The sequence below is a fragment of the Propithecus coquereli genome, unplaced genomic scaffold (assembly GCF_000956105.1).
Source record: "Propithecus coquereli isolate 6110/MARCELLA unplaced genomic scaffold, Pcoq_1.0 Scaffold7, whole genome shotgun sequence".
Taxonomy (NCBI): Eukaryota; Metazoa; Chordata; class Mammalia; order Primates; family Indriidae; genus Propithecus; species Propithecus coquereli.
The window spans coordinates 6,396,936-6,424,665 of record NW_012153062.1 but is presented as its reverse complement, the minus strand read 5'-3'; the positions used below and the strand labels follow the sequence as shown (position 1 = coordinate 6,424,665).

Genomic DNA, 27,730 nt, shown 5'->3' with positions numbered 1-27,730 from the left:
CAGAGCCGGTGCCGCCGACTGCGCCATAAAGGGGAGTCGCGCCTCGCCTCCGCCGACACAAATCCAACTGCGCCTCACGCTTAAAGGGGAGGCGCGCGGAGGAGGGAGGGGGCGCCGCGGAAGAAGAGGATGTCGCACGCTAGGCTCGGAGAGGAACGTGCGCCGCACCGGCCCGAGCGCCGACCCCCCGGACAGCGCATACCTGGCCGCCCGCTCTGGCTGCCTGCTCCTCGCGCTGCGCCTGGCCGCGCGTCCCGCCACCCCGCCCCGGCAGGACTGACGTTCTCTCTGGACTCTGCTCCTTTGAGTCACGACGTGTCTGGGCGGGTTGTATCGAAATTCAAGGGAAGCTTGGGGCTCCATCCCTGGGGACGGAGTCGGTCTTCCTTGTTCACGGTGGCGGGTGGCGTGGGGATAAGGGGGCGGCTGCCGCAGCCGGCGACGCGGACCTGCGAGTTCAGTGAGCACTGGGCTCTGCGCCGAGGCGGACAGGGCTCTCCTCAGCTGAAGTCAGTGTTTCCCCCCACGCCCCCAATCCAGTTTGCCTCTAACGGCCTTCAACTTTTTTAAAATGTACTTTGTAAATATTCCGACTTTTTTGGTTTCTATTGTTTTCAAGACAGCTTCAGAGTTTTCCTGGCCCCACCCGGGAACCCTGAGTCAAAAGAAAAAAATTACTGAATTAAATACAGTCTTGAAAGCAGGGGACCTGGGAGGTGGCATAGCTACTCAGTTAAGGCTACATAACACACAGGGTGTGGTGTCTTTCTTTTGACAGTGAGGTCCAAATAAGGGAAAAAAGAACCACCCTAGTGGGAGAACAGCTGTTGATCCAAAGGGACTTGTAATGGAAGAAGATGCATTTTTTTGCTTCTTTGTATCCTGCATACTACGTCTTCACGTGATGCCAACGAAGTTTAGGTGGCTATTTAGAACTCATTCGGGCCTGTTACTCTGAGAAGTGATTTCTCCAGAAGCAAACCTTTCCTCACTCTCACCGTGGTTTTCCCGTAATCCTTGTTCTGGTGCTTTGTTTCTGAAGAGATACCTTTCTGTCTGCCCCTTCCCCCAACCCACACGCAGACAGAGGTTTTAAACTTCAGTGATATATTTTTTTTTTCTTTCTGCTTTTGAGATGAGGTCTCAGTATGTTTTCTAGCTCAAACTCCTGGGCTCAAGTAATCCTCTCAAGTAGCTGGGACAACAGGCACAGGCCACCACACCTAGCTACTTGGTGGTATTTCACTGCTTGCAGATAAGCCCATTTCTCACTGATTTTCAATTTGAGTTAAGAGATTTAAGTAATTTCTGAGTAAGCTAAGGATGAATCCTACGGGTTTCATTCATTCAATAAATATTGAGTACCCAGACACTATTCAATTTGTTTGGGCTATATATGTGAACAAAACACACAAAAATCCTTGCTCTTGTGGGTATTACATTTTGGGGGTGGGGGAGACAGGCAATAAATAATAAATGTAATCAATAAGAAAATATTATCAATAAGATAAAACTGATAAGGGTTATGGGGGGAAAAATCAAGGTAGATGGAGAAGGCTCCAAATAGAGGAGTTCAGTTTTGGGCATGTTACATTTGACGTATCTATTAGAAATTGAAGTGGAGATTTTGATTAGGCAGTTGTATACTTGAGGCTGGGTTTAAGGAGAGTGAGTGTAAATAGAAGAGCACCAAGGATGGAGCTCTGGGGACAATGCAGCTTTAAGCAGGGAAAGGTTGATGAGCCAGCCAAGGAGACTGAAAAGGAGCAGCCAGTGAAGTAGGAGAACTGAGTGAGGTGTCCTGAAACCAAGTGAAGCTAGTGCATCAAGGAGGAAGGAGTAGTCACACATGAGTGAGGACTGAGAATTGATCATTGGCTTTAGTGACATGGAGGCCATTGATAAACTTATAGTGAAGCAATAGAGGAAAAACTTGGTTGGAGTCGGTTTAAGAAAGAAGGAAGGAGAGGAATTGGAGCTGGCTAATATACACCGATCTTTTGGGAAGTTCTCCTACAAAGGGGAACCCAAATATGGGACAGTAACTAGTGATGGAAGTGGACTCAAATGTAGACTGAAAAAAAAGGAGAAATAATTTGTTTTTAATGGGAATGATGCAGAAGAAAAGGAAAAATTAATGTAGGAGCAAGAAGGGAGAATTGCTGGAGTGGTGTCCTTGAGAGGAAAAAATGGTTTGAAATCTAGCACACAAGTGGAAGGATCATGTGTAGACAGGAGTACATACAAACTGTTCATCTATGGAAACAGGCAGGTAGATAGAGATGGCAGTCGGAATCTTTGGATGTTCTCTTCTGCTTTTTCTTAGAGATGTAGAAGGTATTGTTATTAGCTGGGAGGAAGTGAGAAAGATTAACGTGTGAGGAGAGAAGAGAGGGTGTGAAATAGTCATGTAGGAGAATGGGAAGATGTGCAGACCAAAAAAAAATTTGTATGTTTGTTGAGTGTCATTAAGAGCCCACTTGTGTTTATGGTCATGAATTTTAAGTGGGACAAGTCAGTGTCATTGTGCTTTTTTCCCCAGCAATAATCAGCTGCCAGGATGCAAACACAGAATAGACTGAGAATACTATTTAATCAAATTTTACTAAAGGAATGAGAGCAAGGAAGTTGAGGACGTAAGCAAGGGAGTAATTATGAATCATCATGAAACTTTTTTTTTTTTTTGAGATAGAGTCGCACTCTGTTGCCCCAGGTAGAGTGCAGTGGCGTCATCATAGCTCATACAGCTCACTGCAACCTCAAACTCCTGGGCTGAAGCGATCCTCCTGCCTTAGCCTCTCAATTAGCTGGGACTACAGGTGCACACCACCACACCCAGCTAATTTTTTCTATTTTTGGTAGAGACAGAATCTCGTTCTTGCTCAGGCTGGTCTTGAACTCCTAACCTCAAGCAGTCCTCCTGCCTCAGCCTCCCAGGGTGCTAGGATTACAGGCGTGAGCCACTGTGCCTGGCCAACATGGAATTTAAGATGAGTAAAGAGGGAAGAGTGGACATGGAGAGGTTAAGGACAGGAAAAAGGTGTAGGATCAGTGAATTGCAAATCCTTGTGGGGTTGAGGGATTGTAGGAATCAAGGGAAAAGAGGGATAAATCCGGAAGGATGTATAATAAAGAGTCTGACTCTATTTTTTGCATTTTCTGACAGCTTTCAAGTGCCACCACTCCTGTTTCCCCTGTGATCAATATCATGATCACATCCCACCCTAGATTTCATCACTCCTCCATAATCTCTATTTCATGCATCCCATTCTAATTACTACATTGTTGTGGTCACTCTGCAGAAGCAGGATGGACTCCTCCACCTCAAATTTGGTTTGGATGTTGAGACTGGTGATGCACCAAAAGGTTTATTACCAACATAATGAAACTTTCTGGGGAGAGCAGGGCAGGCTTCCAAAGTGGTCCAAAAATGGTTTAAGGGAGCAGTGAAAGGAGATTGTCTTAGGGTTTCATGGTGGTTGGGGGGTGGGACCATGTTGAGTGTTCTCACATGGACTGGGTCTTGCATGGTTTGAGCTTCCTGCCGGCACCAAAAGCACCTGGGCTTTCTTATCTCCCACTGAGAGTGGAAAAGTCTCAGAAATTGGGGAGTGATGAGAAAAGGGTTCAGAATAGGTGATGTGAAGAGACTTGAGTGGATCAGCAGGTGAGAGATGAAGGGTGACCTGATGGCCTGGGATTTCTCATGGTAATAGATGTAAACGGATAACAAGAACAAAATTGAAAGCAAATGAGAAGAAATGGTTACTCAGGTTTCCATTTAGAATCACCAAAGACTAAATGAAATTAATATTTTATTTGAAAAGGGAAAAACGGTTTCAATTATTTTCATTTCAAACTTGGGCCCTTGTCTTCACATGCCCCAGGATCCTGAGAGAGACACCTGGGGCCACAGCAGTCCCCCAGGTCCATGCTGGGGACCTTGTACCACTGGACTTGCACTTTGGCTTTTAATCCACTTGGATGAGTCCCAAGATGGATCCAAGCAGGTTAGCCTTGGCAGATTTGGGCAGGACGCTTTCTGCCTCTGGTTTGGCCTTCCTCTGTACTCTCACTGCAGGGGCTTCGCCATCCTTCATGTCATGCCCTGGACCTATTTTATAGACATCTAAATGTGCCTATTCTGGTACACATTCTTACAGGACTTACAAGTTTCTGTTTTTCTAAGTAAAAGCTATTTAATCCAAAACTAATCCATATGGTTGTGTTCAGAGGTGCTCATTTGTGGCCTGTTAGTCACCATGTGTAATATAACTTTGGCCTTCCAGAGACTAAGAAATGACTCCAGTGGTTTCTAATACAGAAAAATCAAGATCAGTGGTCTTTGACATTTTTGTTTGCACACTCCCAAAAGAATTTTGAAAAATACACACATCCCTTCCCCGATGTTTTATATCAACATCCAAAATTTTTATCATGAAATATAAATTGTAAAGGAAGTAATTTCCAGTTTTGTGTTGTAAATATTGGCATTCAAAAATAAAACTGGCACACAACTCTTAGATGTGTCCAATGGAATATAAACACCTTGACAATTTGATACCATTTAAAGAGTATCATCCATTTAAAGAGTATATGATAAAACCATTTCTTTTGCTATCAGAAATGTATTAATAAAATTGTTCTCTTTTATTCCCTTGAACTTATATAATTCTGTTTCCCTCATAGAATTTTATACTGCCGTATATTTTTATGCCATCTAATTATATTTTTCTCTGTAATAAAATGTCATTTTAATGTTTTTTGTTTTCATTTTAAAATTTTATTTCAATTTTTACATACATAATACTTTCACCTGGTTAAAAATACAAACTAAATCAAAAGTATACATTGAGAAGTTTTATTCCCATACTTCTGCCTTTCTACCTTGTCCTACTCCCACAGGTAATCACTTTGATTAATTTTAAATTTATCTTTCCAGTGCCAGTGTTTGTTTATATAAATAAACGCAAAATTGAATATATATATTTCAAATTGAATATATATTTCATTCCCCCTTTCTTACCTAAAGAATGTTACTTTATTACATTTGTAAAAACTGCAGAATGAAAATCTACTAGTTAGATTAATGAAAATGTACTAATTAGGCCAATATCAAACCAGACTCCTGATAAAACCCTTCCTTTCTCTTTCGCCTTGACAGTGGGATTAAATCACAAAACTCAACAGACATTCTTCAAGGACATTTCAGAAACCTATGATGTTTTTAGTGCTTTGGATTCAATACCAACGAGAGGACAGGTTACTAATGGCAGCCCTGGGCAGACTTGTTTTTTTTTTCTTTTTTGGCTGGTCCAACATTTACAAATTGGGACATTTTACATAGGTATCCAGATTTCTGGCTCTTTTGAAATCTAGAAGATCAGCTAACCAAGCCTCTCATTTGCACACCAACAGTGGGCTGACATGGCCTCCTCTGAGCGGTGCGTGGTGCGTGTGTTCTGCAGTTCGCCACGGTCCCTCGCACTCCCTAGTTTTCCTGCTCCAGCCCCCAGCATTTATCTATCTTTCTATCTGGTCCCTGTAAGGCGTTTGACTTTGTGACCTCTGAGTTAAAATTATAGCGTGTGATTTGGGAAAGTAGACTCAAACAAGAGCTTCTTTGAAGCTTCAGTATGAGAAGCAAGAAAGGGACAAGTGAAGAGAATAGAGGATGATTAGGCTCTGGATTAATGATTCCACCAAAAAGAACCCATATTTTACCTGAAATTCGCCAGATAACAGAACATACAAATGGATTCTTTCTGTACACTGTGTAGCCTATATTCACCTTCTTATGCCACTAGATGGTGCAGGGTGAGGCAAGGTGGTGACTGAAGTCGCACCCCAGGAAAAATGAAATCTGTTGCGATTAAGTCATGAGAACACAGACTGAAATGAGAGACAGGGCTTTTTTTTTTAATCTTCTACATAAAGGCACATTGGACATTGGAATAAAAAATACAGTGGTTCTCTAATTTTCCACTAACACCACCACCAAATATTAAGAATTTGTTGTGTCCAAAATGTTATGAAATGCTATTTGGAGTATGGAACACAAGAAACTTATCATAAAGAAGGGCAATTATTTTGTGTATCTGCTTTTTCTGTTGTTGTTAGAGACAGGATCTCTCTCTCTCTCACCCAAGCTAGAGTGCAGTGGCATGATCATAACTCACTGCAGCCTTGAACCCCTGGGCTCAAGTGACCCTCCTGCCTCAGCCTCCCAAGTAGCTGGGACTACAGGCACAAGTCACTATGCCTGGCTATTCTTTAAATTTTTTTTTGAAGAGACAGAGTTTCACTACATTGCTTAGGCTGGTCTCGAATTCCTGAGGTCAAGTGATCCACCCGTCTCAGCCTCCCAAAGTGCTGGGATTACAGGTGTGAGGCTCCATGCCTGGCCTTGTATCTGCATTTAATATGGAATGCAATGCTTAATAAAAGAAGAAAAATGATTATAATTCGAAGGCAAATTCCAATTCATTGTTATGTCCCTAAAACCTGCTTGGGAAGATATAGATTATAGATATAGAGGATAATCCATAAACATTTGTTAGAAGAATGAGGCTGCCAGGAGGATAAAAAGTCTAAAAATAGGTTTTAAAAATGTTTTAACTTGAAAGCAGCATTCAAAATCTGAAACAGAATCACAAATGACACTCTTTATTTTGTGCTTTATTCTTATAAGTACATTCCCTGAAGAAATGCTAGTTTTTTGGAATAGTTCTTCAAGAAAATAAACAGCCTATAATAATTTGATGCTAAGATTTTGTCTGACTTGAGGCATAATGCTATAATTCTGGAAATTGAAATTCATCCTAGTGAAAACATTGCACTAAAAGACTTACATTGAGAATTCACAATGACTGCAGCAAACATCATATGAAACCTGTCACATGGAAGTTATTGAAGGGATCACCTTATTATTGTGGGTTATAGTCTTCAGAAGGATATGAACTTGTCCTGAGACATTCTGACAATATTTTCAGCCTCTGGCAATAGTATCAGGAATTTTGTAGGGACTGTCAACGTCATGATGTTAAAGCAGCAATTCACAATATGGTTTCGCCGCTCTCTTAATTTTGCATATAAGAATATGCCTTGTTTTCCACAAAGAAGAAAATCGCATAGACACATAATGCAGCAAGAGATGACCTGGTAGCACCAGCAGAGTACTGTTCGTTGGGTGATTTGTAGTGTTTTCTTCCTTCTGATGACCAGCCCTAAACATTTCCCAATTCTCTTGAGCACAGGAATAACCAATTATCCAAATCCAGGAAACATCCAATTTTCTCTGAGGATAGCAAAGATCTTAGAGGACCCAGGTGTTTCCTTGTTGATTACTCCCTGTAAAATCCAGTTAGAACTAAAGACTTCAGAAAATGTCATAAGGGTTCCAAACTTCTTGTGGAGCATATTCCATGTCTTTTCCTGAGTTGTTTGTTGTTGTTTTTAAATGTTTCTGTTTTCCATATAGTGGTTAGAAGCTCTAAATGAACCACTGGAGCCAGATAAACTGTTTGTCTAGTTCTGCCATTTTTTAGCTGTGTGACCTCAGGCCAGTTACTTAAAATCTCTATGCCTCAGTTTCATCTTCAGTAACATGTTAAATAACTGCGTGAGGATTAAATGAGGTGATGTCCTTAGCACAATGCTTAGCACAGAGTAAGCACCGGACACACATAGATGGTCCAAAACAAGCAGTTGTCTAAAATGCCATGCTCTAAGATATGTATGATTGCTATTGTGATCTAATAAATTCATGGAGAGCCAGCATCTTCAATGAACCTTCTCAAAAAGCTTTAGGAAAAAAATCGTTTTGAGTTATAGGGGAATGAGCTTTTCCACACAAATTTATTTTCTTTTCTTTCTTTCTTTCTTTCTTTCTTTCTTTCTTTCTTTCTTTCTTTCTTTCGTGTGTGTGTGTGTGTGTGTGTGACAGGGTCTTGCTCTGTCACCCAGGCTAGAGTGCAGTGGCATCATCATAGCTCACTGCAGTCTTGAACTCCCAGGTTCAGGTGATCCTCCTGCCTCAGCCTCCAAAGTAACTGGGACTACAGGTGCAAGCCACCATGACTGACTAATTTTCTTATTTTTGGGACAGATGGGGTCTCATGTTGCCCAGGCTGGTCTCAAACTCCTGGCCTCAAGCGATCCTCCTGCTTCAGCCCCCTGAGTCTGCTGAGTTGCTGGGATTACAGGCATGAGCCATAGTACCTGGCTGGGCACCAACTCTTATAATACTTTTGACCATTGTTACATTAATAGAGATGTTTTTGAACTATGTCACCCATGTTTCTGTCTTATTAAACAGATTGTAATGAACATAATGTAACACTTTCTTGATCCTGTAGGATCATACACAATAGAATCACATATCTGACATCTCAGGAGCAGGCTGAGTATTGTTGCCGCCCAACCAGGTTCATTTGCCCACTGCCCAAGAGGAAGCCAATACACTGAGACAGCAGAGTTTACCACCAAGAAAGAGTTTTTAATTCCGCATAGCACTAAAAGGAGAGATAGGAGGAATTTCTCAAATCTGCCTCCCTGAGAATTTGGGAGACAGGATTTTTAAAGACAGTGTGGCATTGGCAATTGAGACTGCTAATTGGCTGGGTTCAGGGCAGGACTGTAGGGTTGTAGAAATAGTCTTCTTTGCCAACCAGGTTCTTGGGCGGGGGTCACAAGACCAGTTGAGTCAGTTTCTCCCTATGGGCCGCTGGTCTGAGTGGATCAGCCGTTCCACTGGAATGCGGGACCTGGAAGATATCTCAGAAACTACCCCTAGGTTTCAAAAAGATGATGTTATCTATGGAGAAAGCTTAGAATCTTTATGACCAGTAGCTATGTGGCTCCAGAGTGACAATTATAGAGAAGCAAACAGGGGGACAGTGGCTAATGATTATCATTATTTTTAGCTAGGCCCTTACCACAGTTCTCACCTTGCACCCCTTTATCAATTTGTAAAGGCGGTTTCAGTATGGCCTACTAACACCAGAGAAGAGAAGAGAGCCAGTCCTAAACACATCCTCTGGGGTAGGACTAGAACTTGGGGATGCTAACATGCCAACAAGTGATCAAAATATTTCAGAGTATCTGGCTATAGTTCATGAAAGCAGTTGCCAATGGTGGCATAAGGCTGGACAGAGTCAAGGTGACACAGAATCAAGTAGTTCAGAGGGAGACACTACTACTCTGAAATGCAGTCCAGCCAGCAGGTTGGAGGCGGTAACTGGAAGTCTGCACAAGGACTGTCAGGCTCTATAGCCACCACCTATGTGCAGGACGGAGCTCCAAACCTAGAGAGAACTGTGCTGTGCAAGCAACTGAAGTTCAATTTTGGAATAAGGACCAAGACGAAGGTCTAGTTATAAGAATAAGGACTAATGGAGACAGCTAAAGGTCACAGACTGTGGCACTATGGTTGGTCATAAATCTTTCTCAGGTGGAGAGAGGTTGAGTAACTTGCTCAAGGTCATGCTGAGAAGTTGCACAGCCAGAATTCTATCATGGGCTGTCTGAGTCCCTACAGATTTCTGCTACTTTGCTCTATTCACGTTAAAATAAAACGGATGGGCTGGACGTTGTGGCTCATACCTGTAACCCTAGCACTCTGGGAAGCCCAGTCAGGAGGATTGCTTGAGGCCAGGAGTTCAAAACCAGCATGAGCCAGAGCGAGACCCCCATCTCAACTAAAAATAGAAAAATTAGCTGGGCATGGTGGTGTGCCCCTGTAGTCCCAGCTACTGGGGAGGCTGAGGCAGGAGGATCACTTGAGCCCAGGAGGTTGAGGTTGCTGTGAGCTAGGCTAATGCCACGGCACTCATTCTAGCCAGGGCAACAGAGTGAGAGTCTGTCTCAAAAAAAAAAAAAAACCTTAAAAATTAAATAAAATAAAATAAAACAGATGGTATACTACTGTGGCAAATATAGAAATGATTGGATTTGTTTTTCTGATTCCAAGGAAAATTCCAGCTGTATAACTCTAGACTCACATAATGCATAATTTTTGAAGGGATAAGACTGAGTTACGTATTTATTTATAAAGAAAACATGTTGTTGGTGTGGAGCTGCTTGCTATATGTGTACCTTAAGAATGAACTCTTAAATTCCTACAACCTAAAATTAAATCTTTCAAAAGGAGCCAGTATGTCACTATGAAAATAGCACAATTCAATTAGATTTAAAATTAAATACTGGTTTTAAATTTGGGACACTAAAAATAAATTCTGTACTATAAATGTTAGTGAATGTTAAATTATTTTATTCATTAAAATATTTTCATATTTCCATTTCAAAAATATTTTCCTATTTTGAAAATATGAAATAAATGCATATTTTAAAAATTTGATAACAAGATAAAAGCATTTAGTTCAAAGGAACTAAATTTTCATGATATGAAATATAGAATATTATTACAAATCAATGATTTATCAGGGTTCTTATTTTGAATTCTTCTTAGATAATTACTATTAACTGTATTACCAGCAATAAAGGCTTTCTATTTGAATTTTTGATATTTTGCACTTTATATTTTCCATTATTGCCTTCCTGAGATTCAGTTCTAAAGGTTAAGCTGGACTGCACTTTAACCCCGCATTTCCTCTTTCCAAAAAGGCATCTCCTCTTGATTGCTCCACTCAAGCTCTAAATAAATGTTAGTTCTGGGATTGTGAACAATGGTGGTGCTTTGCAAAAACAGGTAAAAAAAAAAAATCCAGTAGGTGAAGGTAGCTACAAGTAGGGTATTGCCTAGACAGTGGGCCAGCAAGCATGGAAAAACAGGAGTCAAGAAGTACACAAGAGGCCGGGCGCGGTGGCTCACGCCTGTAATCCTAGCTCTCTGGGAGGCGAGGCGGGCAGATTGTTTGAGCTCAGGAGTTTGAGACCAGCCTGAGCAAGAGCGAGATGCCGTCTCTACTAAAAATAGAAAGAAATTAATTGGACAACTAAAAATATATACAAAAAACTAGCCGGGCACAGTGGCTCATGCCTGTAATCCTAGCACTCTGGGAGGCCAAGGCGGGTGGATCGCTCAAGGTCAGGAGTTTGAGACCAGCCTGAGCAAGAGTGAGACCCCGTCTCTACTAAAAATAGAAATAAATTATCCGAACAACTAAAAAAATATATATATAGGAAAAATTAGCCGGGCATAGTGGCACGTGCCTGTAGTCCCAGCTACTCGGGAGGCTCAGGCAGTAGGATCGCTTGAGCCCAGGAGTTTGAGATTGCTGTGAGCTAGGCATGAAGCCATGGCACTCTAGCCCAGGCAACAGAGTGAGACTCTGTCTCAAAAAAAAAAAAAACAGAAGAAGTACACAGGAACGAAAGGACAGGAAAAATCAGTGATCCAGAAGCCAAAGGCAGGCAGAATTTAGAGTGTGCCAGAAACAAGACATGCAGTTACCAACCAAAGAGCCCAGAAATCCCAAAGGAATGCATTAGGAGACCAGGAGTGCCTAAAGCCAGGTAGGAGATTAAGAACCCAATGAGCAAGAGGATGGTGAGGAGGTAAGAGCACATCTCAGCAGGAGGTCTGGCAGCAGAGGTCATGCACCGGGCAATGACATTTACAAGAAAGCCGTGATTCTCAGGCCAATCAGTGTCCTGCTCGGGACTGCCAGAAGTAAGAAAAGACACCTAGTCACCCAGGGAATATGGAGTTGGGCCAAGCAGAACAGGTCTTTCCTTTTTCTACTGTTAACAAATGGTTTGGCTCCATGACTAGAGAGTTGGCTAATTTCCTTCACTTTTGGATGCTTTTATCTAGACACTCTCTGCTGCTCTCTTCCTAGGTAACGCAGAGTTCTTAATCGGTACCCACAGATGCTGTGCTGATTCAATTTGGCAAGAGATTTAGAGCATCTCAGGACAAGTCGAAAACTGAAAATAGATCCTGCCCATTGACTCAGCAGGATTGTGGGGTTTGCTTCTTAATAATCTCACGACAAGTTCTAACTCTAGGACATCCTATTCCATCCCAGTGTGGTCTCATTTTGTTCCAAAGGTGGTTTTCTTTTTAAAAACAGAAGTATTGACAGCTGGTGCCATGTTATATTCTTCCTCTTTACAGACTCTGACAAAGTTCTACAGATATGAAAGTCTGGTGACATTTCCTTTCTCTTTATAGAGTACAGGTTTCACAGAACCCACCCCCTGTCATGGCCATCTGTGGAAGCAGAATCTTTTATCTCTCTAGGCAGAAGAGTTTATCTGTTTTACTTCATTCTTTTAAGGTGGAGACTTTCTCATGTAGTTTCTTTGATAGGTAAATTATTTTATGCCCCTGCCTTACCTGACTGGGTTGATAGCAGAAGTGAGGGCATTTCCTTGGAAGAAAAGATTGCTTTTACGGTGTGTTGATGAACGAGGATTGGTGGATCCAGTCTCTCTTCCCTCCTCATCTTTACAGTCACTACAAGGTCTGATGGCAATTCTGGGCCATGTTTAGTTTTGTTGAGAGCCCTGTGGTGAGTGTTATTCGTATGGATTTAGATCAGACTACCTGAATTTGATTCCCAGCTCTATAATTTTCTGACTATATGACCTGTGGTAAGTTACCTAATTTCTCTGGTCCCTAGTTTTCTGATTTCTAAAATAGAAAAAAATGACATGTTCCAGGCTTGTTGTGTGGGTTGAACAAAATAATACATCTGAAAGTGTCTTACCTATTGTGTGTACGTATTCTGTGGATGTTAACAAATCCCTTAAGAGGGTGGGGCAGACACTGCTCCCTGTAGGTTACCAATCACAGGGCTGTTTACACCTGAGACTGTGCATAGTTTGATTTTTTTTTAAAAACTCCCCAAGGGCCTGTTTTCCACAGATGATTTTCCTCTGGAGTAAGTGGCAATTTCCAATATGCTGGTCCCTTGAGAAAGTGTAGCTTAAATTTGTTTGTAACATTAATAGTAGCTCAGTAGATAGTTCAGCATCACCATGTGCTCAAGGATCAGAGTTTTGCACCCTAGAAAATAGGCTTAGAAAGATTGGGTCATTTATCATAGCTCACCTGGTTAGTCACTGGCATCCCACCTGTCTCAGCCTCTGCTAGAGCCACTGTCCCTCAAACGTTCTGCGTTTAGCCTCAAGACTCTTCTTTCAGTTCCTCCATTGCATTTTGCTCCTCCTGCCACATGGCTTTTGCACATGCTATTTACACATCCCAAAATGCTTCTTGCCTCTCCCCATCCTCTACCAAACACCTGACCATCCTGCAGATCTCAATTCAGAAAAGTCTTCCCTGACTTCCAAGAAAAGTTATTATCCCTCAACATATGATCCCAAAGCCCTACACACCCGTCACCACTTATAATTACCTGTAATTACATTTGTGTGATTATTTGATTAATGTCTGTCTTCACTTCCAGATCATAAAGTCTATGAGGGCACAGCCCTGTCCATTTTTTGTTTACCATTGTATCCTCAAAACCTACCTGGATGCCTGGTCTATGGTAAACGAATTATAAATATTTAAATAAATGAATAAATTAACCAGGTCTAGAATTCAGGTCTTAACAACTTCTTTTCACTAACCCAAAACACAATAACTTGATCTAGACAAGATTGACTTCATAGGGGTCTGTGACTCTCATGTTCACTCCAGAGTTGTGACAATAAAATTTGATGATAGTATTGAGGACACAAGTATAAATATGGTATAATCAGAAACCTCATAGAAGACTTTAGAATCCTGGTTTGAATCATGTGAAGTTTAGTAAATTACATGTTCCAAAAGTAAAATGGATCCCATAGTACCCTTCATTCCAAAAAAAAGGATTCAAGGTGGTTTGTAGAAGTATGTAAAATATAGCAATGAAAAATGTACTAATATAAATGAAGAAATGGGGCAACGGGAAAGTAAAAAGGTAGGAAAAGCTAATACCTAGGTTAGAAAATAGTATAATGTAATATAATATCCAGGTACTAAGAGGTCCTCCGTGAACTCCTATACAGGTGCTGAGACGCATATACATTTGGCTCAGTTTCCTAGTGCCAGGCAAAAACAAATGTATTACGAGATTCACAGTGACCATAAGGTAAAAAAAAGGACCAGCTCCTCACAAAAACAAACCAACTTTTCCTATGTTGTTGTGACGTATAGACAATGTTCTTGTAAGGGAAGAAAAATATTTTTCTTTCTACCCATCTTAGTTCATTGGCTGGGACTACCATAACAGAAGACAGATTAACGAGGGAAAAGCATACGCACTTATTTAATGTAAGTTTTATGTGGCTCAAGAGACTTCATAAGGAAATGGAGATCTGAAGAAGCAGTTAAACTTGAGAGTTTTTTTGTTTTTTGTTTTTTAAGAGACAGAGTCTAGCTCTGTCACTCAGGCTGGAATGCAATGGCCCAATCGTAACTTACTGTAACCTCAAATTCCTGGGCTCAAGCAATCCTCCTGTCTTGGCCTCCCAAAACTTTGGGATTACAGGTGTAAGCCACCACATCCAGCAACCTGAGAGTTTTTATGCTAAGTTTGATGAAGACTAGAGAGTTGTGGAGAAATGGGATAGGATAAAGAAAAAGTATGAGCTAAGTGTAATAAACTAAGGAAACAGCAAGGCCTGTTCATCCAGATTCCTTTTGGTGTCCCTGTATCTATGGAGATAAAGAAACTCCTTTCCTCGGGGTATAAGGAGAGCAGCTCTCACATTTACACGAGGGTCTTATGACCTGCTTCTAGAAAAGGTCAGAAAATCCCTTCTGCACATGTTGTTTCTCACATTCCTTCAGTGTAAAATGGTCAATATGCTACGGTGCCTCATTTTGAGGTATTATGTTCTGAACACCATCATTTTCAATGATAATCCTACAAGTTTATACAATGGTGAATGTAATGTGACTGTTTCTTAAAACACCTCTCAATATAGACTCTGACAAAATGCTAAATGTAGGTCAGAAAAGGGCCAAGTCATGGGAGAGGGGTGTTGAGACAGTATGTTCCAAGAATTCTCTCCAAGGATCTGTCTCCAAACCTGACAAAATTTAGAATGACTAGAGAATGAGTCCATTCCAATCAGGCAGCTCTCCTGAACATGATCTGTACACTGATCATGATCTTTTGACAATAATCATGATCTTTTGATAATAATTCAAAATACCAGATAATTCAAGATTATATTTTCTAAGAAGAACTTGAGGTGTGGAAGTTCTGTGGTACAATTAAGCATAATTAACCTAGAATTGATGCCCCTTATGAAAGGAAAACCCCTAACCAGTGTGTATACTTAAATAGAAAGTCACCCAACTTTCCCATGGCGGTGGGATGGAAAATGCAGGGCCAAGATTTTCCTCAGATTATATTTTTGGGTCCATTCCAACATACACACAATGAGTAAACAGCATGAATTCTCAGCAGGAAAAAAAAAGAGTTTTAGTGACAGAAGTAATAAATACTTGTAAAGTATTCAAATCACACAGAAAGCCTTCCTACCCTTGTACTCCCTATTCTTGCTTCCTCTGGGTAACCACAAAGGACAGTTTCTTGTGTCTCCTTTCAGGCCTTTGTCTATGTACATCTCAAGGAAATCCCCTCTCAGAGGCCTGATATCCCTAACACTGTTACATAATGATTCTCATTTTTCGTAGGAAGCAAATGGGACGAATAGGCTGTAACTATTGACGGTTATTCTTAAACAGGCCTGTGTTGTCCTTCCAAGGAGATAGGACTCATATCTGCAGTAAAGCAGAATTTCTGAAGCATATACAAACTCCCTACTTTAAGCTTCTTAGTATAGAAAGCAATGCATGCTTTTTGTGTTTCTACAAAAGAATGGGGAGAAACCTGTCTGTCCTTCAGGATCCCAAATGAAATAAGAGGCCAAGGCTGGCCATTACCATGGGGTCACAATTTATGCCCTGAGGAAATTAATAGAAGGCATCAGAATATCTTCTTGTTTTGGAACATTGGCTTGCTCAGTTTGGCAGAGGTTGAGCAGAGGTAGAGGATGCCCCTTCTATTGCTCCTGCTCGCTGCCTAGTGAGCAGAACCCACCGTGGACCCAATCCCATTCAGATCATTGGGCAAGCTCACCTCAGGGCAGAGGGGTAGTGTGGTTGGTATCAAGACATTGCCTGGTTTAACTACGAAACAACCCCTTCGCACACACATGATATATATAATTTTTTTTTAAAGTATACTAAAAAAACCCCAACTCTTGCTACTCTCTCTTTGTATCCTTTGATTTTCATACGCTGATCTCTTTAGAAAAGGAAAACAGGGACCTGCTCAGAGGGACGAGGAATCCCAAATTCTGGCAGGCTCTACATCTGCGGTTTTTTAGAAATAAATGAAATTATATTTTATATACTGTTCTGTAATTTACTCTTTTATTTTGTGGCATATTACCTACTACCCCCTAAATGCATCCTGTTCATTATAACAGTTTTATATGTATATTCACCATAAAGCCATAGTTATAAAGGATCTTGATGTAAAATATACCATTTGAATGTACCATAATTTTCTGAAACTTTTTTATTAACAAATATCTTACTTTGACTCCAATTTTCATTTGTTCAAATAATGGTTTAATAAATATCCTTGTGTATATGTTCAGAAACACTAGAATGCAGTTTCTTAGAAATAAAATTGTGGGTCAAAGGAGACATGCATTTTAAATTGTGGTAAGTATAAGTAGAGTATCCCTTATCTGAAATGCTTGGGACCAAAAATGTTTCAGATTTCAGATATTTTTACATTTTTAAATATTCGCATTTGTTTACCAGTTGAGCATCCCTAGTTAGGAAATTCAAAATCTGAAATGCTCCAATGAGAATTTCCTTTGAGCACGACCTTTAAGCAACATGTCAACGCTCAAAAAAGTTTCACATTTTGGAGCATTTTGAATCTCAGATTTTTAGATTAGGGATGTTCAACCCGTATTGGAAATTTTTTCTCATCAAATATGGTACCAATTTCATTCTCACAATAATATATTTAAATGTCTGTATCCTCCTGTTTCAATAATTATTTTCCTAATTAGAACTGAGATTGTGCATCTTTTTATATGTATACTAACCGTTTATTATTTCTTCTTCTTATGTGACTTCTTTTGAATATAGTGTTCATTCTTTAGTGAAACTGGCCCCTTAGAAGACTGCTCAAGGACCAAAACTAGCCCTTTCGTGTTCTCTTTGGTTAACAATTCGGGGTATAGAAGGTACAAGCATAACTTGTTTTATTGTACTTCACTTTATTGCACTCTGCAGATACTGCAATTTTTACAAATTGAAGGTTTGTCGTAACCTTGGGTTGATCAAGTATAGCAGTCCCATTTTTCCAACAGCATGTGCTCACTTGGTGTCTCTATGTCACATTTTGGTAATTCTTGTAATATTTCAAACTTTTTCATTATTTTTATGTCTGTTATGGTGATCTGTAATCAGGGATCTTTCGTGTCGCTAATTGTTTTGGGGTGCCATGAACTGTGTTGATATTAGATGGAATTGAATTGATAAATGTTGTAGGCGTTCTGACTGCTCCACTGAACAGGCTGTTTCTGCATTGCTCTCCCTTTGCTCTTGCCTCCCTATTTCCTGAGACACAACAATATTGAAATTCGGCCAATTAATAACCCTATAATGGCCTTTAAGTGTTCAAGTGAAAGGAAGTGTTGCATATCTCTCACTTTAGATCAAAAGCTGGAAATGATTAAGCTTAATGAGGAAGGAATGTCAAAAGCAGAGAAACATGTATGATTCATGGGAGGAGGTCAAAATAACATTAACAGGAGTTTGGAAGAAATTGATTCCAACACTTGTGGATGATTTGGAGAGGTTCAAGACTTCAGTGGAAGAGGTAACTTGCCAACGATGTGGTAGAAATAACAAGAGAACTAGAACGAGAAGTGGGGCCTAAAGATGTGACTGGATTGCTGCAATCTCATGATAAAACGTGAACGGATGAGGAGTTGCTTCTTATGCAAGAGCGAAGAAAGCGGTTTCTTGAGATAGAATCTACTCCCAGTGAAGATGCTGTGAACATTGTTGAAATGAAGACAAAAGATTTAGAATATTCCATAAACTTAATTGATAAAGCAGCAGCAGGGTTTGAGAGAATTGACTCCAATTTTGAAAGACGATCTACTGTGGGTAAAATGCTATTAAATAGCATCACATGCTACAGAGAAATCTTTTGTGAAAGACAGAGTCAATCCATGCAGCAAACTTCATTGATGTCTTATTTTAACACATTAACTGCTATCTAACTCACGCTAGTTTTGAGACCGGGGCCTCGTGAAACATAAGTAACTGCAGTTGGTTTGTGAAAATCTTACTTGTTGATGTTCTTATTGTTACAATTAATATTGACAATTTAATTGTATATAACTCACAGAAAACAAAAAATAACAAAGTTTTCATTAAATTAGAAAGGATCATTTTGTTTTTAAAGTTTTTATTCTATTTTCCTAATAAAACACTGTGGCCCCAAGGAAAATAATTTTTTTTCTAGTGTTGCAATGTATTAAGAAATTACCACAGCCACCCAACCTTCAGCAACCACCACTCTGACCAGTCAGCAGCCATCAATATCGAGGCAAGAGCCTTCACCAGCAAAAAGATTATGACATGCCAAAGGCTCAGATGATCATTACTGTTTTTTAGCAATAAAGTATTTTTAATTAAGGTATGTACTTTTTCCACATAATGCTATTGCACACTTAATAACTACAGTATAGTGTAAACATAACTTTTATATGCACTGGGAAATGAAGAAATTCATATGACTTTGCTTTATTGAGATATTCACTTTAGAACCCACAATATTTCTGAGGTATGACTGTATATTGCCTAAGATAACATAAATGAAGAATGAGCAATGTAGCCAGCCAGGCCCTGAGTGTAACTGGAGCAGGGATTTGAACACCTTCAGAACCTTTCTTTCCGTCGTCACTTCCCTCTGCACGTGGGTTTTCCTGAGCATGGCCCCATGATTTCCAGGCACTCCCGAGTTCCCTGCTTCCATCTTTGTCACACTCATTTGCCCAGCTTAGGTCATGTACCCATCTCTGTGACCAATGAGATGTTATGAAGACGCTTGGCAGTCCTTACTAGAACTACGTGGTTTGCGTAAGAACAGGAAGAACCTCCAAAAGAAGAAGTAGGAGTGGCAAAGACTAATAAGACGTCCCTCAATATCCTTGTTCTCCTTTTTCTTCTGACTTTTATTTGCACACAAGGCAGCCCAGACAAAGACAGCATTTTCCAACTCTAACTGGCTGCCTGAGATCATGTAATCACATTCTAGCCACTGGTATGCAAGCAGAAGAGTATATGAAACTCCCAGGAAGTGTCCTTATGAGGAAGGGCAGGCCCCTTTCCTCCTTTCTGCCAGCTAGAAGAGAAGTGTTTTGGTTGGACCTGCAATAGCCAGTATCACAAAATGAAAGTTGTAGTGATAAACTAGAAGGAACCTCCATTCCTGATGATCTTGGAGGAGTCATACCAGCCCTGACCTGCCTAGATTTATGGAAGGAAAAACTAAACTCAAGCTTGTTTAAGTTCCTACTCTTTTGAATTTGCTGTAACTTGCAGCCAAAACTAATCCGAACTGATGTAGAAGGTGCTATTATACTAGAAGAAGGGAAAGTTTCTGGGTAAAAAAATAAAAGAATGTTCCCTGCAAAGATTTGATTAATAATTTTTTTAAGAATCTCCCATTGGTTATCCACAAGGTGAATATCCTCACTTTCTTCAGGTTCTTGCTAAACTGTCACTTTTACAATGCTTAAACATTTTTGTTGAGGCAGAATTGATATACAATAAACTGCACATATTTGAAGTGTACAGTTTGGTAAGTTTGGCATATGTGTCTACTGTGAAGCAATCACTACACAGGATAGGGAAAATAACCATCATCCACAGAAATTTCTTTGTACCCCTGTACGTTTCCCCATCCTGGTAACCACTGATCTACTTTCCATTACTATAGATGAGTTTGCATTTTCCAGAGTGTTATATAAATGGAATAACACATCGTGCATTTTTTGGTCTAGATTCTTTCACTCAGCATAACTATTTTGGTATTCATCCATGCTGTATGTGTATCAATACTTCATTATTATCTACTCTTGGTAGTGTGCCATTATATGGATATATCACAATTCGTTCACTCTCTGATAGACATTTGAGTAGCTCAATTTTTGACTATTACAAATAAATCTGCCATGAATATTTATGTACAAGTATTTATTAATATATAAATATATGCTTACTTTCCTCTTGAGTAAACCACCTAGAAGTTGGCTAGATCATATGACAGGTGTATATTTTAATTTTTGAAAAACTTCCAAACTGACTGGGATTTTTTTACATTCCCACCAGCAGTGTATGAAGTTTCAGTTTCTCCACATCCTTGACAGCTTCTTTGGTGAAGTGACTTTTCAAATCTTTGCTCATTTTTTATTGGGTGTTTGTCTTCTTACTGAGTTGTAAGAGTTCTTTATATTTTCTGAGTACAAATTCTTTGTGAGAGGACAAAAACATTTAAACCATAGCACTTTGTACTTCGTGACCTTTGAGCTCAACATATGGGGTGTCCCTGGGGATTTGGGAAAATAACAACATGATTGGTAATCTAAAGGAAGAAATGGCATTTCTTTTTTAAATCTCAAGGATCTAATGACACCCTAGAGTTTATCTACCTGTGCTCAAGAGAAGGAGTAAGTGGTAGCCTCATTAGATCACATCATAGGTGATGCCAACAGCCATGTGAGTAAGCCATGTTGGAAGCAGATCCGCCCTGGGAAGCTATTCTTGTATTTTGACCTTTAGAAACTGTATGAGATGGCCGGGCGCGGTGGCTCACGCTTGTAATCCTAGCTCTCTGGGAGGCCGAGGTGGGCGGATTGTTTGAGCTCAGGAGTTCGAGACCAGCCTGAGCAAGAGCAAGACCTCGTCTCTACTAAAAATAGAAAGAAATTAATTGGACAATTAAAAATATATAGAAAAAATTAGCTGGGCATGGTGGTGCATGCCTGTAGTCCCAGCTACTCGGGAGGCTGAGGCAGGAGGATCGCTTGAGCCCAGGAGTTTGAGGTTGCTGTGAGCTAGGATGACGCCACGGCACTCAAGCCCGGGCAACACAGTGAGACTCCGTCTCAAAAAAAAAGAAACTGTATGAGATAATAAATGTTGTGTTAAGCTGCTAATTTGGGGATATATTGTTATGCAGCAACAGATAACTAATACAGATTCACTGTGAAATAGAAGTTCCTGGAATTTGAGATAAATAATAACAGGTTTCTAGAACTCAGAAGGCGCCAGGGTAAATTTATTTGTCATATTATGTAAGAAGCTCTCAGAACACTGATGAAAAAATGGTACTAACAAGTTCAGAGGATCCAGGTACAAAGGGGGACAAATGCTTCAGCAATGCAGATTTCTGTTGTAAATGGGTTGCAGGGAAGTGCTTCTTTGGTTCTAGGGAAGTACAGGATGTTGTTTACGTTGACGAAAGAGCCACACAGTTTTTAGAGAGTTTGAGAGAGAAAAGGAAAGATGCTGGGGCTCAGAAGCTAGAGGGCTATTTTCTGGAGTAATGAAAAGGAAGAGTTTTCTTTACTTTTCCCCAGTTAAGTTAACAAATTCGGAAACTTTAGAAAATTCAAGTAGGCAAAAAGAAGAAAATAAAAATCACCATACAGAAATACACACTGTTAGCATTTCTGGCATATTACTCTGACAAATAAATTAATATAGACAGACTGACCTACCCACAAAGTTGGTACTTTAGTTGCCCTTTAGGTCATTTTGGCATTCGTTGCGCCTAGCTGCATCTCGATGGTGTGGCCTGTGATATGACCTGTGGAACCCATGGTCATGGGTCCATTCCTGCACCTTTTCTCTAAAGCAAGTCTCCTGGCCAGATGTTGTGCTATGTGGGATTCCACGTCTGTGGCTCGAGCATTCCATAACTCCCTGGATAGGATTGCTGGCTGAGGCTCTGTGGTTAGGAAAGGCAAACCCATACCTGGAACAGGGATTGTCTTTGTGAGAGTGAACCAGTAGCCCTTTCAGAATAGGAAAAGTTCCAATGTCCAGAATGGTTTCCTTGAGGAATAATAATTTATTAGGGGCCTAGTGATGGTTTTTGTTGCTGGCAAGTAGGACATTTATTTATTTATTTGAGACGGAGTCTCACGCTGTTGCCCGGGCTAGAGTGCCATGGCGTTAGCCTAGCTCACAGCAACCTCAAATTCCTGGACTCAAGTTAGGACATTTAGAAGTAACTAGACTGGCCTTGGTAAAGGTGAGTCCATGCTGTTGGATCCACATATGGCCTCCATCTCTGATGTACGATCACTCCATTTATGTGCCTGTTATCTCAACTCTGGGATTGTTAATGACAAAGTCTAACTAATATCAATTGGGAGAGCCATTTTGTCTACTTGGTTGTCTGATAGATGCTTTCTGGTGGGTGTTAACATATGATACAAAAGTCTTCATACTTTGTGACTACCTCCCAAGAGGTAGACTTCCTCTACCCAGATTTCCTTTGTCTCTGGTTTTCCAGTCCATTTCATTCCAGGCCTTCAACCAGACTGCCAAGCCATTGGCCACAGCCCAGGAATCTATATGTATTCTCACCTCAATCCATTTGTCCTTCCACCCAAGCAGATGACTAGTTATCTGTTCCCAGCTCTGTCCTTTGGGAAGATTTTCCCTCTCCAGTGTCTTTCGGGACCATCCCTGAATGTGGCTATAATGCAGTCACCATCCATTTCCAGCTTGTATGTAGTTAATGAGTCAACCTATCTATAAACCAATCTTGGACTTTTCCCGCCACTTTAGTCATATGGGACCCATCACAGAGCCATTGGTATAAGCCATGGGAGAACTAGTGCACCTCTAATGGGCAACATGAGGGTCTGAGCTATTTGCCCATATAGCTTACTTGTACTCTCTGGTCTTGCTTGGACTCGATCCTAGAGATACCATTTCCATCACATGATAGATAGCTACTGGGCCTATACAACTTTTTTCCTTGGTGGGATTGACAGAACACAGCTTATAATGGGGAGCTCTGAATACATAGGTCATTTGATGTTCAATAGTCAAACATTATGCCTCTACCAGAGTAACTTGCTCTCTGTAACTTGCCAAGAACTATTTTTAAAAGAACATGTAATTCTCTGCTATGGGTGGCATGACCCTTCTCCAGAATCCCAGGGGCAAGAATTGTGATTCTACCACTGGGGTTCTTCCTAGGCCTCTTATTGCATCTTTTGCCAGTGCTGACACCTCCAACACCATAGGGCCTGCTGGACCACGTGACCCAAGTGGCAGGGCTGCTTGTACCATATCCTGGACCTGATGGGGTGTCCTTTTTTCTCCAAGGCTCCTCCAAGCTGCTAGCCTTCCATGTTTCCTAGTATAAGGGCAGGAGCAATATTCCTAAATATGGACTATGTTGCTTCAGAACCTAAAGAGACCTCCAGGCTCTGTGCTTTTTTCTTTATGGCGAGGGTGAAAGATGTTCTCTTTCACTTCGGAGAGGTTATTCTGGCAAGCCTATGACCACTGGACTCCTAAAAACCACACTGAAGTGCTGGCCCCCGAATCTTCATGGAGTTTCTCTCTCAATTCTGGAATGCATGTGTCCTACCAAGGCATCCAACCACCTCTACCCGACCACAGGACACCCAACATGAAGTGAGTTGCCCGTTTTAACTGGGAGTTGTCTGAGACAACAAACCACAAATGTGGTAAGCCCAGAGTACCCCGTCATGAAGGGAAATTGGCATACGTAAGATCAGGTTTGAGCAGCTTCTGAAGACCCAAGTAAACTGCATGAGCAGGCAGCTCTCACTCACAGTGTGCCTACTCCTTTCACACCCAATCCAACCTATATTCTTATAGGTATTAATAGTTCCCTATGACTAGTTGACAAAGGAAGAAAAAATTCAAGCCTGGATTACAGATAGCTCACCATGATGTGATGTCACCAGTCAAAATTGAACTGCACTAGCAGTCCAACTTAGGTGTGGCCTGAAAGATAATAAATAATGGAAATTCTCACACTGAGCATAACTTTTATCAGTATATCTCACGGTCCATTGGCCAAGAAAGAGGATGGACCGAGATGCAGATCTATACAAATTCAAGGGCAGGGACTAAAGAGTATGGTCTCGTGTTCAAAAACTTGGAAGAAAGAACAAAACACCAAAGGAGTGAAAATTGAAGATTTAGGGAAAATGTATGTGAGTGAATATCTCAGAATGATCCCCAGAATGTGAGAATATTTGTGTCCCATGTTAATGGCCATCAAGTAGCCTTTGCGGTCGAGATGATTTAAATAACCAGTGGACAAGATTACTCATTTTTTGATTCTCAGATTCTTTCCTCAAACACTTCAGTCCTTGCGCAATTATTTATGGACTTAATATTGGCTTCCCCTCAACAAAGCTGACATCCAGACTGCCACTGCTGAATGTCAGCCTGACCTTCAGCCTTCGATTCAGTGCTAGACTCAGCAGGAAAAGACTGCCACCTGGTGGCATGTTGATTACATCGCCCTCTTCTATTACTTTCATTACTATTAATACTAAGGAACAGCAATTTGGTAATTTGTCCTCATTGGAAGAGAAATTTATTCTTGATAATCTGCCTTTCTTGCCTACCATACATCTGCCAACGATATCATCCATGTACTTACTCAATGCCTCATTCACCGGCATGGTATACCATACAACATTGTTTCCAATCAAGGAATTAATTTTACAGTAAAAGAAGTAAAATTAGTGTTTATGGGATTCACTGGTTTCAACATGGATCTCATCCCCCAGAAATTCCAAGCGGAGACATTATTCAAAGTAATCTCTTCAAAATTCAGGGCCCCAGAGGGAATGGAGGCCCAGATCCTGGGAAAGGCAATTGCAGGAATGAGATGGGAAAGCAGGACTTTGGCTTCTAACTGGGGTCAGGGTAGGACCCTCTCCTACAGGATATAAGGATGGAAAAGCCACGAGACCCAGCAAGGAGGAATGCAGAGGGGATCTGGCTTCTTTTCACCAGGTGGTTCACGTTCGGAGTGGCACTGCAGCATTTAGCGTTGTTCTCAGCTGGGGGACACCTACGCCAGCTGTGTCATATCCCCGTTCCCTCAACGTGCCTTTTTAATGCAGGTCTTCGTGTCTTTGCTTACGTGATTTTTGGTATGTACCTCTCCATTTATCTGACTACTACTTGTGCCCCAGAATATCTAGGAAGTCTTCCTTTACTGGCCATATTAATCCACAGTGATCTCTTCCTAACCAGAACACGTCCTGTCAGCATTTATCATTCATTCTTCAATAATAAGTGGACATAGCTTGTCTTCCCAAGTGGATTCACAGCAACAATTTCATAGACCTCATAGTGTGAACATAGCAACTGACACAGTTTGATATGGACAAATGCATACTGAGTGATTGATTGTCTGATATAACCAAGCATGTTAAAGAGTAAGTGCCATAGGCATTCATGGAGGGAAGAGATCATAACACAATGCATAGACACTCAATAATCATTTGAACGAATAAGTAAGTGATTAAATTGAGCAATGGGTTGACACAACAGGGGAGGCTGCATGAAGAGAAAGGGCCTTAATTTTGCTTGAGGAGTGGAGAAGATGTGTTTAGAGGAGATAGGTAAGGAGCAGGGGACTCGATGGTTATAGCATCTGCCTTCTCAACTATCACTGCGCTCTTCTCTCCTAGAATCTCTATACCATCGCTGCCCACTCCACCGTTAATACTGCTTACTAAAAAGAAGTAAGATCACTAGGCAAACAAGCCACAGCAGAAACAGGAAAATAAACTAAAATAAACTTCATTTGTTACTAACATGATCATATCATCTTTCCTGCCTTTGGTCTCCAGTATAATAACAAAGCAAAATACTTTGGTGAGTGGTGCCCAAACCCAAGATTTAGCACAGGCTCAAACTGGGCAAACCTGTGTCTTCTGTGATCATCTGGAACACGCCCATTTTGACTCCTTCCTTAACCCTGTAGTATTCTTGGAAGTCAGGCTGGATGCTTAGAGAATTATACTGTGGGTTAAAATCAGTTCGGATGGGATCAAATCTGATCTCACCAATTGAAGAGCACAGTGCAGACCCTCAGCATGTGAACCGCACACAAACCTTAGAAGGCTGGGTCTAAGTTGCAGATTTTATCAACACATATTTCCCGAGGTGGAAGAGGTAGTGACGGTGAATGTAAGATCCGTTGCTGAAGTGGGGGCTTATGTCAGCTTGCTGGAATACAACATCAAAGGCATGATTCTTCTTAGTGAAATGTCCAGAAGGTGTATGTGTTCTATAAACAAACTCATCTGAATTGGCAGGAATGAATGTGCAGTTGTCATTAAGGTGGAAAAGAAAAAAGATATATTGATTTGTTAAAAAGAAGAGTTTCTCCAGAGGAAGCAATCAAATGAGAAGACAAAGTCACAAAAATCCCAAACTGTTTATAGCATTCTTCCTCACGTTGCTGACGTGTTAGAATACACCGAAGAGAAGCAGGTGGGAAGCAGAGGGCTGCCTGGGTCTTTGATGATAAGAGACCCGGATATGGTGCCTATGATGCATTTAAGCATGCAGTCTCAGATGCATCTATTTTGGACAGTTTATATTTGAATGAAGATAAACAGGAAGTACCCATTAACAATATTGATAGGCATCTGACCCTACGGGCTATCAAAATTCAAGCAGATATTGAAGTAGTTTGTTATGGTTATGAAGGGATTGATGCTGTAAAAGAAGCCCTGAGGGCAGGTTTGGACTGTTCTACGGAAACCGTGCCCATGAAGATTGATCTAATAGCTCCTCCTTGGTGCGTGAGGACTACGGCACTGGAGAGAACAGAAGGCCTCTTTGTCCTCGATCAAGCTATGGCTGTTATCAAAGGAAAGATTGAGGAGAAGAGGGATGTGTTCAGTGTTCAAAGGGATCCCAAAGTGGCCACAGATACAGATGAGACTGAAGTCACAGGCAGCTGGAGAGGCTTGAAAGAGAAAATGTGGAAGTGGATGGAGATGCTGATGCAGAAGAAATGGAAGCCAAAGCTGAAGATTAACCTTGTGGGAAACAGAGTACGATTTAAGGAACAAAGAGCAGGCCTTCCTGGCTGTAAACTCCGGACTCGAAAGTTTTCCGGTATTGAAAACTTCAAAGCTAAATATCTTTTATTTCCAAGTATTTAAATGTTCTAGCACCAGAACATGAAATGGCCTCCTAAATGTCAGCTGTTTTCACACAGTAGCTCCAACACATTGAGCAATTTTTAAGAGAGCGGCCAAATTTCACTACGGACAAATCTTTAAGAACAGTCCTAGGCCGGGCGCGGTGGCTCACGCCTGTAATCCTAGCTCTCTGGGAGGCCGAGGCCGGAGGATGGCTTGAGCTCAGGAGTTCGAAACCAGCCTGAGCAAGAGCGAGACCCCGTCTCTACTATAAATAGAAAGAAATTAGCCAAACAACTAAAAATAGAAAAAATTAGCTGGGCATGGTGGCGCATGCCTGTAGTCCCAGCTACTCGGGAGGCTGAGGCAGGAGGATCGCTTGAGCCCTGGAGTTTGAGGTTGCTGTGAGCTAGGCTGACGCCACGGCACTCTAGCCCGGGCAACATAGTGAGACTCTGTCTCAAAAAAAAAAAAAAAAAGAACAGTCCTAAAATTGGGCTTGTGCTGTCCATCTCTGATGTTTCCAGATTGTCACCCCGTTGTAGATCAG

The 27,730-nt window shown here is 41.0% G+C and overlaps 1 pseudogene; it reads left to right on the top strand.

Annotated features, from left to right (window-relative positions):
• Nucleotides 1-129: 129 nt before the first annotated feature.
• Nucleotides 130-27,074, top strand: LOC105823758 (annotated as a pseudogene).
• The last annotated feature ends 656 nt before the right edge of the window (nt 27,075-27,730 follow it).